We start from the raw sequence: 8,790 nt of genomic DNA on the forward strand, positions 1-8,790 counted from the left end.
GTTGTCGCGACGTTTCCTTTCCGATTTTGCAGTTCAGCTGCCAGCACATCAGTGCGGTGGGGGTTCGAGCGTTGTCTGAGACTGTACGTCATCATTGAGAGCCACTACCATGTTTTGAAATTCTTCAACTTTCTTAATGGATTACAAACTAAAGATATCAGGATTGAGATAGGAATATGTTGTTTTCGAAGTATCACGAATATGTCATTCAGTAAGAATACCCCTTTGTCGGTTTTGCTCAGTCTGGGTTGAAAACTTCGTCCTCAGTCAAAATATCTGTTTGAAAGTTGTCCTTAGTACAACTAGGTTTTTAGTAGTTTCAAACTTTGTATTGTGTCCGTTGTCTTTTTCAAAGTCGTAGCAAAGATATTCCTGCTATATCTACTAGGTCAGATCGTATACACACTGGATTATCTTGACAAAGAGAGTGTCCTTCTCCCTGGTACCAAATACATGAGCTGGTTGTGCTGCTATCCCTGTAATAGCTAGGTCAATCTTATAAGGGAATGATTACCTCACCAAAGATTGTGTCATTGTCCCTGTTACCCCTAGATACAGAGACATGTCGGAGAGAAGTCGTAGCAAAGATACTCTGTGTGCTGCAGTCGCAACCTTTGTCTTTGGAGACCATGACTGCCTTTGAAATTGCTCAGGTGTAGCGGTGATGGTCACCAAGACACTAGTTGTGACAAAGGGCACATCAATGAAGGCAGAGAAGATGAGGGTCCTCATAGTTCCTAGGTACATAGGGAGTGTTCCGTTTCCCCAATTTCTGACCTGAATGTGTCATTGTCGTCATCTGATGAGCGAATGTGATTTCTTGTGATATGATTCCCTGGCTTGCTCACAACGACATTCCCCATGGTAGAATATATCTTGGGATTGGCTATATCTTGTGATTGTTTTGTCCATCTGTAATGCTCCCAGGCATTCGTTGCTTTTTTACCCGAATGAGACATTCAATGACTTATTTTTCCAGCGAATGTGATTCCCTCCAGTCTCAACCAGTGTCTTCGAGGCCCGAATATATCAATACCTTGCCAGAGAATAAAACAAAATCCCGAAGACACTGGCTGTGACAAACAGCACTCACCTATGTCATAAAAAAAAAGTGAATTGTCAATCTAATGATCACTGCCATGCCATGTGCTGGGCCATTTTTATAGGATGTCTCCTATTGTGATCTGGCGGACTTGCACGTTGGAGCAGAAAGCCGAGACGGCTCTTGGCCGTTTCTGCTCAGAAAATGGACCCGCCCTACAGTGAGGGAGAAAAGTGAAAAATCTCTCAAAACTAAAAAACGTGGTCATTGCAGCCTTTATCTTCAAAGATAATGTAAAGTTTTTTCTGTAAGATTGTTAGTTTAAGGACTATGAATTGCCCGGTTTGTGAAGCCTAACACGTATTTGAGGATTGATTTGATGACCGACACCCCGCAAAAAATGTTTTGAACGAGTCCGTAATATTTCGTGATATTTCGGGTAATTTCGGCGCCCGTTTCAACCATGATGGAAGCCCCGTATCTGCAGACGATGGACATTTCGCAAATTTTGATATTTTGTGGTTAATTTTTGTCCTCAAAGACAGCTTTTTTTGAGTAAGTAAGAGAAAGGTTATGTCCAATTTCTTCTTTATGATCTCGTGATCATGTGGATTGCATTTACTTTGATTTAAGTCAACGTGTTCACTTGTTTGCCGTTGGAGAAGTTGGCGGGATGTTTTGCGCAAAATTTGGCAATGCGCAAAATGGCTTCAATGCATCGAGAAAATCAGTCGCGAAAACCGATCAAAATCCGTCAACATCCTTGTCAATAAGCATCAATAATACTACTTTTTGAGTTCTATGTGAAATTCTACTTTTCTAGAAACAAATATTGTGAAAAAATATGTGTGCGATGGAAGGGATTTTGAACACGGAAATTGTAAACAGAACCTCGTGGACGCTGTGTTCAGGATAGGAGAATACATTGCTTCGCATGCTTTGATGCACACTCGTGATTATTTGTAAACAATGAACACGAATTAGACTACTGTTTGCCTGCATGAAACTTAAAAACTAGTGAACAGAACTTGTTATTCGTCATTATAAGTCTTTCTTTTTGGTTTTTAGGTTGAATTCGGGGATTTACAATGTCCCCACTTCATGACTTTGTTTTTCATGAATTTGTCCGAGGAATTGGTGAATTGATTGAGTAAACAGTGCAGAAATTGACAGCAGAATGGCCTTTGGTGAGTTATTAGAATCCGCATTTCTGTTGTTTTCTGTTTTTCGGTCCATTTTGAGGCGAAGAAGTTGATGGCATGTAACCTTGAATAGCGCAGGCACCCTGCGAAAATGAATTTCGGCCATTTTGAAGCAACCCTTTTCACAGGAAAGGTTTGTTTACCATTGCATAAAAGTAAAAATATACAAGCTTATTCGGGCAATTTGAAGTTGTCCATGCCTTTCAATGTTCATGATATTTTGAAAGCTTTTGGTGATGATTTGATTTAAAACATGACTTTTATGTCATGGTAGACTTATGCTGCCTGTGAAAAGATGGCCGAAATTTTTTTGCATATGGTCTATTGGTTGATTCCTTTGATTTTGAGGTAGAAATCACAAGACTGATTTGTCCCAAGCGTTTTAAATAAATCTTTGGTCATTGACATCAAGCAGGTTTACTGGGCCATATTCAACTTTTTGGGGGGGGGGGGGGGCAGTATCCCTTGCTTTGGCTGGACTCTGGCTGTTACTCTGTGATCTGTTGGAGCCAATTTTATTGTCCTTGTAATCAACAAAATTGTTTATTTCTGCAGGATCAACATTGAAGACGAACATGCGAAAACAGGGTTGAAAAGAACAACTGGCCAGGATGGTTGCGCCAAGCTGCACTGTGGACAACTGTTTGGGGAGAAAAGGGAGCCAGGCATCTCTGGAAGGGTATTACAAAGTTAAGCATTGAAAACTCCGTGAACTTAGCAGTATGTGAATGTCTTCACCCAAGTTTATGGACAGACCATGCTCCTCATCCATTGTGGAACATAAGGCCACAATGCATCTTCATTTCTTTTGGTCTTCTCCCGACTGAAAGAAAGGCCCATCTTTCCCAATGTGGCCGTTATCCTTCTTACTTGTGGTTCTTAAGCAGGCAAGATTTCTTTGCTCTGCTTCACCGATGGTCCTGTGGATGATGCCGCACTCTATTCAAAAGACCAATGTCTGGTGTAGGTAATAAACATGTAAGATGTTTCAGGAGTCACAACCTTAAGGGAATTTATATCTTCAACTCTCCCAATCCTGGACTGGGTCTTGTTTAGCAACCATGAATGTAAGACGTTTCAGGAGTCACAACCTTGAGGGAATTTGTGTCTTCACCTGTCATAATCTTGGTCTGAATGTTTATCTTCTACACGTCCAAATTTGGCTTTGCAATTTAAATTAAATTTGTCTTCTGCAGGATCATGATTGAAGACTGGTTCCCTACATGCATGAGCATGGTGAAAAACAAGGACATAGGCTTGAATAGTGGCCCGAGATGTTAAGAGTGGACGACTGTCTGTAAAGTAAAGAGGTTCTCGGTAGTTATAATTTGTATATTGGTGCTCACAGAAAACTTGTTCACCTTCATGATGAATAGAACATATGTCTTCACCTTTGACATGTCCCAATACGAAAATGAAAATATTGAGTTCATAACTTAGCTTCAATTAGGACACTCTTCTTAACACGCGATTTGTGATGTAATGTGAGAGGAAACTATGGTGTCCCCGAAAGAAACTTCTGCTTTCAACGTGGCCTATATCAGCTGCACCACCTTAAAATGATCAGATGGTTAGAATTGGTCAGCTTAAGGCAACATGCTTCAGCGTGATGTCAAAGAATCTTGTGTGATAGTCTTCAAATACCTTTGTGACAATTCAATGTTTCGAATTCTTTTTCAGCCTATTTCAAGATCAGGGGCATGGATGTAACCGAGGTTGTCCAAGAGAGACCCGGCATCATATTACTGTAGGAAAAGACGACACGGTTTGGTTACATGGCTAAGTATCCACTGACAAACTGTCAAAAAGGGGTTGGCGACTGGTGTGCCTCCCAGCTCCCCTTTAAATATACAGCTTGAAATGATTCCTTGCCTGTGATCTGAGGCAAAGAGAGAGCTGCTGAAACAGATGCCAGTCATTGGACCTGTGACATTGATGGATGCCTGCACAGGAACAAAAATTTGCGATTGGCCAATTTAAGGACAACCAAAAGTTGACACCATATTGCATTTACAGGAATTGACAACATCACAATAGGCCACTGAGGGCGAGGACGAGTCTGTGACAGGATGCCTTGCCACATATCTACAAGGTAGCTGCCTCACTTAGGCAAATGTGCTGTGATGAGAAGAGCCACTGGATGAAAGGATGAATGCGACCAAGATGTCAAAGTTGGAGAAAGTTTATGACTGTGTAATGGCTTACTGATTTGTGATAGGTCTATTTCTGTTTCAGCATGGTTTCATGATCTGAGGACAGGGACAAAACAAGAGGGGCCTGGTGAAACCATCGCTTAGCAATGATGCACTTCGAACCTCACATTTGGAACATCTGCTTTGAACGAGACCTAGGTTCGCACCAATATTTAAAAAAAAATTCCCCCACCAATATTGTCAACGCCACCAGCAAGAGTGTTTTTAAAAGATTAAAAATTGGGTTTTTGACAAGGGTGATATTTCCTTGCAGTTAATAGAATTTGATGTTGTATCACACTGGCCGAGGGTTAATCTTTAGAAATTGAAAACTTCGGGAGGGGAGGATAAACAATTCAAGAGGTCAGAGAAAAAGGAAATCACACCAAGAATTGTCAATAACTGGTTACAAATTTATGCGTTCTAATTGTTGAATTATTTTTCAGCCTGCATTGTTTCGAGAAAGATGAGATGGGGAGATGCACCATATTTTGAGAAACATGGGTCCATTACATCAAGGTCTATGCATAACCCATGTGCACAACCGCACAGATCTTGATCAAAGAGGGAATCAGTAAACTTTTGACGGCGCTAATATTTCTGGTAAGAAAAGTGGTCTCCATTTTCCTATGCTGGTTGGAAAGCTGTTAAAAGCATTTGAGTATCTTGTCCTTCATTTGGTCAAGAGTAGTGGGTTCTTATAGGCTCGTGCTGACTTTCTCTCCTTTTCAATTAATCCGAGTAAAATTTCACGAACAGTATGATAAAATAATACTATGGTACTTGTTGCTAAAACAGCTTCTTTTTTGCCCAGTGTCTTCTTTGGCAGATGATTTAATCTACGTGTGGAAAAGCCAGTAGACCGTTCCATGTCATTGTTTATTTGTGTAAATTGTGGTCCTTTCCAGCTCCTCCATCTGATGGCAAAGACTGGAAAAGAGAACAGCTACCGCACCATCGTCCCCCTGGTAATCAAGCCAAGATCAGTCCACATGCTGAGGGTTGCCATTACCAACACCACTAACAAGATTTCACTGATCATGTGACCGCAGCAAAATCTGACTGGAGAAAAATGATGAAGGAATCTACAATGTCGTTGCAAGAACAAGCAATCTTAAGAATACAAGGTTTGTATGCCATGTGAATCTGTGCATGATAGATTAAACAGTAGCCTATCAGAAAGAAAGCACGTATGTCCAGAATGACGAGAATAATAAGTCAAAAAGTTTATAATATGATTTTAGTCATAGCACTCAGGTCAAGTGTTGTCCTATTGTGTTCCTATAACAGAAAACTTCACATTCTGAATAGTTGTTAGTCTGTAGTGCTAGCAAGTTCCTGGCGGATAAGGTTCGAGAGAGAACTGCGATCATCGTACGATGATGTCCTTGTGCATTTGACAACCCCCTCTTAGTAAGCCGGAGGCCTTTCATGGTGGCTATTACTAAAAACTCTGTCTTTGTAGAAGAAATCGTCAAAATCAAATGAACTATTGTCGGATTTTCAGCACCTCAACGTGAAAACCACTGGTAATTGAGGCTGGTAAAGTGCTGTGACATCTCACGTAAACAAGCTGGGTTATAGACAAGGATCATGTCAACTAAGAGTTGCAAGTTCAAATGTCTTTGTCTCCGAAGAACTGTGCATTTCATATGGATCAGCTGAACACGATAGGGCCCCTTCCATTTGGAGTGGAAAAGACGTCTATCATCTATGGTTTGTACATGATCAAGGGTGTCCACAGTTTCTTTGCTGGGATAATGGAAAGCAGTAGAATTCAAGGATGGTGTGACAGCATTTCCAGTCCTTGCCAAAGATCTTAAGTTTGATGATATCATCCCATCATATATTGCAATTTCCACAATTATTTAATTGTCATCTTTTAGTGGCTCTCTTTAATTAAAAGTTTAAGAATGAATAGTAGAGCATATTTGACAAGACCGGCCAATTTGGATACAAGTCATTGTCCCTAATCGAGAGAGGCTCTAGTGATTCATCAATCCTGTATAGACCACTTGGCTTTACAGCGTACTTGGGTTAAACGTGGCCGTGGGAAACGCCACAGTTAAATGAGTGCAAGAGGAGATCATTGAAATCACTTGACAGAAAACTGTGCTGAACATCTTTTTCTTTTACTCAAATTCAGTCCTTATCATTATTTCAGCTTTGATTTACGCGTTACATCCTCAGATGATACAGAACATGCAAGACATGGAGAATGTCAAGAAGAACTGTGTAGCACCGAAAATACCTGAAGACTGACTTTTTCAGCTAAGAATGACTTTGTAATTGTCAATCAAAAGGTTTAGATGTTATACTTAAATTGCTCAGGACTATGGCTTACTCTTAAGGTAGCCTTGAAAACATTTCATCCTGGATGCAGAGAAAGACTGTATAGTTGGATTACTTGTTAATTAGTTTGAGTGTTAGTTTTCACTGGTGAAGGATACAGACACAGATGAGAATCGGCAGTGAAGCCACTGAAGGTCCTTCTCAAGCAAGGAACCAATGTCTTGGTATTGCAGCCATTGTAGCTTAAGTAGTGTAGTGACCTAGATGTAGTTTTTTCCAGTTATTAAAATCCATGGGGTTAGTCGCATTTAACCTCGAGACTGTTGGACTCGGTCCACTGAATGTGATAAAATCATCATAGTTGAATGTCTAGTTCTGCCAATTATTTTGGAATTCGGTGAGGGGTGAAAACTATATTTCTTTTAAAAAATACTGTAAATGAGGTGTTTTACCTAAATTGGAATGCTATGTAGCAAAGAATGCTAGGTAGCAAAGAAAAGTACTCAGAAAGTCCTTTCAGAAGATATATAATGCAAGTAGCTTTGATGATTGATTGATTTTTTTTTAATTGTTGAAAATAGTGTTTTTGAAGAAAAATCACATCCTGGTATTGCGACAGAAAAAATAATGCGATCTCAAAGAGTTAAAATCCATTGGGTTAGTCGCAATAACCTTGAGTCTGTTGGACTAGGTCCACTGAACTTGATAAATAATCGACACTGATTTACAAATGAAATGAAGAGTCTGCATTTTGGTGTAACTCCATATAACTGTCAGGTGATTTCGCTCTGAACTTGTGACACTTTGATCGGTCTGAAATAATCATTATCCCACCCCTCTGGGAAAAATTTGCAGCCAGATTGCACCATTTCCTGTTACCGTCTGAGAGATGGCGATGTCAGGGGCGCATGACGGTGGTTAAACCTATTGCGAATGGGCAGCACAATTGGGTGTAGGATATTCGGAAACCATTGCACACTCCTGAATCTGCGGTGGGTTGGTACCCCACGCTACGTAAGGAGTAGGTTGACGGGTAAGCCTTGGTCCACGTGAATGGGTCGTGCCTTAAAAATGATGAGAAGTTGCGAATTGACGCCCTGTGAAGTGTCCTTCGACCAGCTAGTGCTAATCCGGTCACTGTCTCCAGGTCACCATGCCTCGGTCAATGAGCGGGCGAAGCACCCAATGGCTCCGTCAGGAGTACATCGTCAACTTCAGCCCGTAGTCAAACCGGTACACGCACAAATATCTTAGTTGAGAGTGGGGGACATCAGTAAAGTGCTTCTCATCGGGGTAATACAGTACCACTGTATACAATGACCCCATTTTTTGTTGGATTCATTTCCACTGAGGAGTGGTCGATTATGAGAATTTCAGGCCAGTCTGATTGTCACCAGTACAGAGGGCAATTATCTAATAGTTATGTGGCTTTCCCTCAAACTGTATACTCTTCCATGTCAATTGTAAATTAGTGTTGCTTGGTAGTGTTGGTTGCATTTATAAATTAGTATTGCTCGTTTTACCTCACATCTCGTGGGCAGAAAGAACAGTAGTGTTAGTTTTCACTGTTAAAGGATAAAAAGACCGATGTGAATGAGCAGTGAAGTTCCTTCTCAAGCGAGGAACCGACGTCTTGGTATTGCAGCCACTGTAGCTTATACATGTAGTTGTTTTTAGTTTTTAACTCTTTGAAACTGTTGAACTTTGGGTAAATCAGGCACCAGTAATGTTGAGAACATCAGGCCAGTCTTGATTGTCACCAGTCCAGAGGGAAAATACCTCATAGTTATGTGGCATTCCTTCAAACTGTTTACTCTTTTGTGTCATTTATAAATTAGCATTGCTTGTTTCACAACACATTCAGTGGCGTGGACTGGAGACCGTCTTATTTGGGGATGGCCTCTGTGATTCTATTATACAATGAGGCATATAACGGAAGTTCTAGTGCTGTATGTGATTTAAGGTTGTGCATTGTTTGTATATTTAGGTATTGGAATAAATATTGTTCATTTGTGCGAGTGCCATTTGGTTTTTTGCTTTATTTTACTCTGGCATGACATAA

General features: G+C 40.6%; 2 long non-coding RNA genes across 2 annotated transcripts; both read left to right on the top strand.

Annotated features, from left to right (window-relative positions):
• The first annotated feature begins 1,516 nt into the window (after positions 1 to 1,516).
• Positions 1,517 to 2,914, top strand: LOC135487580 (uncharacterized). The gene is made up of 3 exons (XR_010446873.1): positions 1,517 to 1,597; positions 2,111 to 2,229; positions 2,800 to 2,914. It is a non-coding gene; the product is annotated as an uncharacterized LOC135487580 (long non-coding RNA).
• A 525-nt stretch (positions 2,915 to 3,439) lies between these two features.
• On the top strand, positions 3,440 to 8,741 carry LOC135488098 (uncharacterized). Its single transcript, XR_010446925.1, has 6 exons — positions 3,440 to 3,561; positions 3,925 to 4,595; positions 4,883 to 5,039; positions 5,345 to 5,563; positions 5,944 to 6,152; positions 6,601 to 8,741. It is a non-coding gene; the product is annotated as an uncharacterized LOC135488098 (long non-coding RNA).
• The last annotated feature ends 49 nt before the right edge of the window (positions 8,742 to 8,790 follow it).

This window comes from Lineus longissimus, chromosome 5 (genome assembly GCF_910592395.1).
Source record: "Lineus longissimus chromosome 5, tnLinLong1.2, whole genome shotgun sequence".
In the NCBI taxonomy this organism is placed as follows: domain Eukaryota; kingdom Metazoa; phylum Nemertea; class Pilidiophora; order Heteronemertea; family Lineidae; genus Lineus; species Lineus longissimus.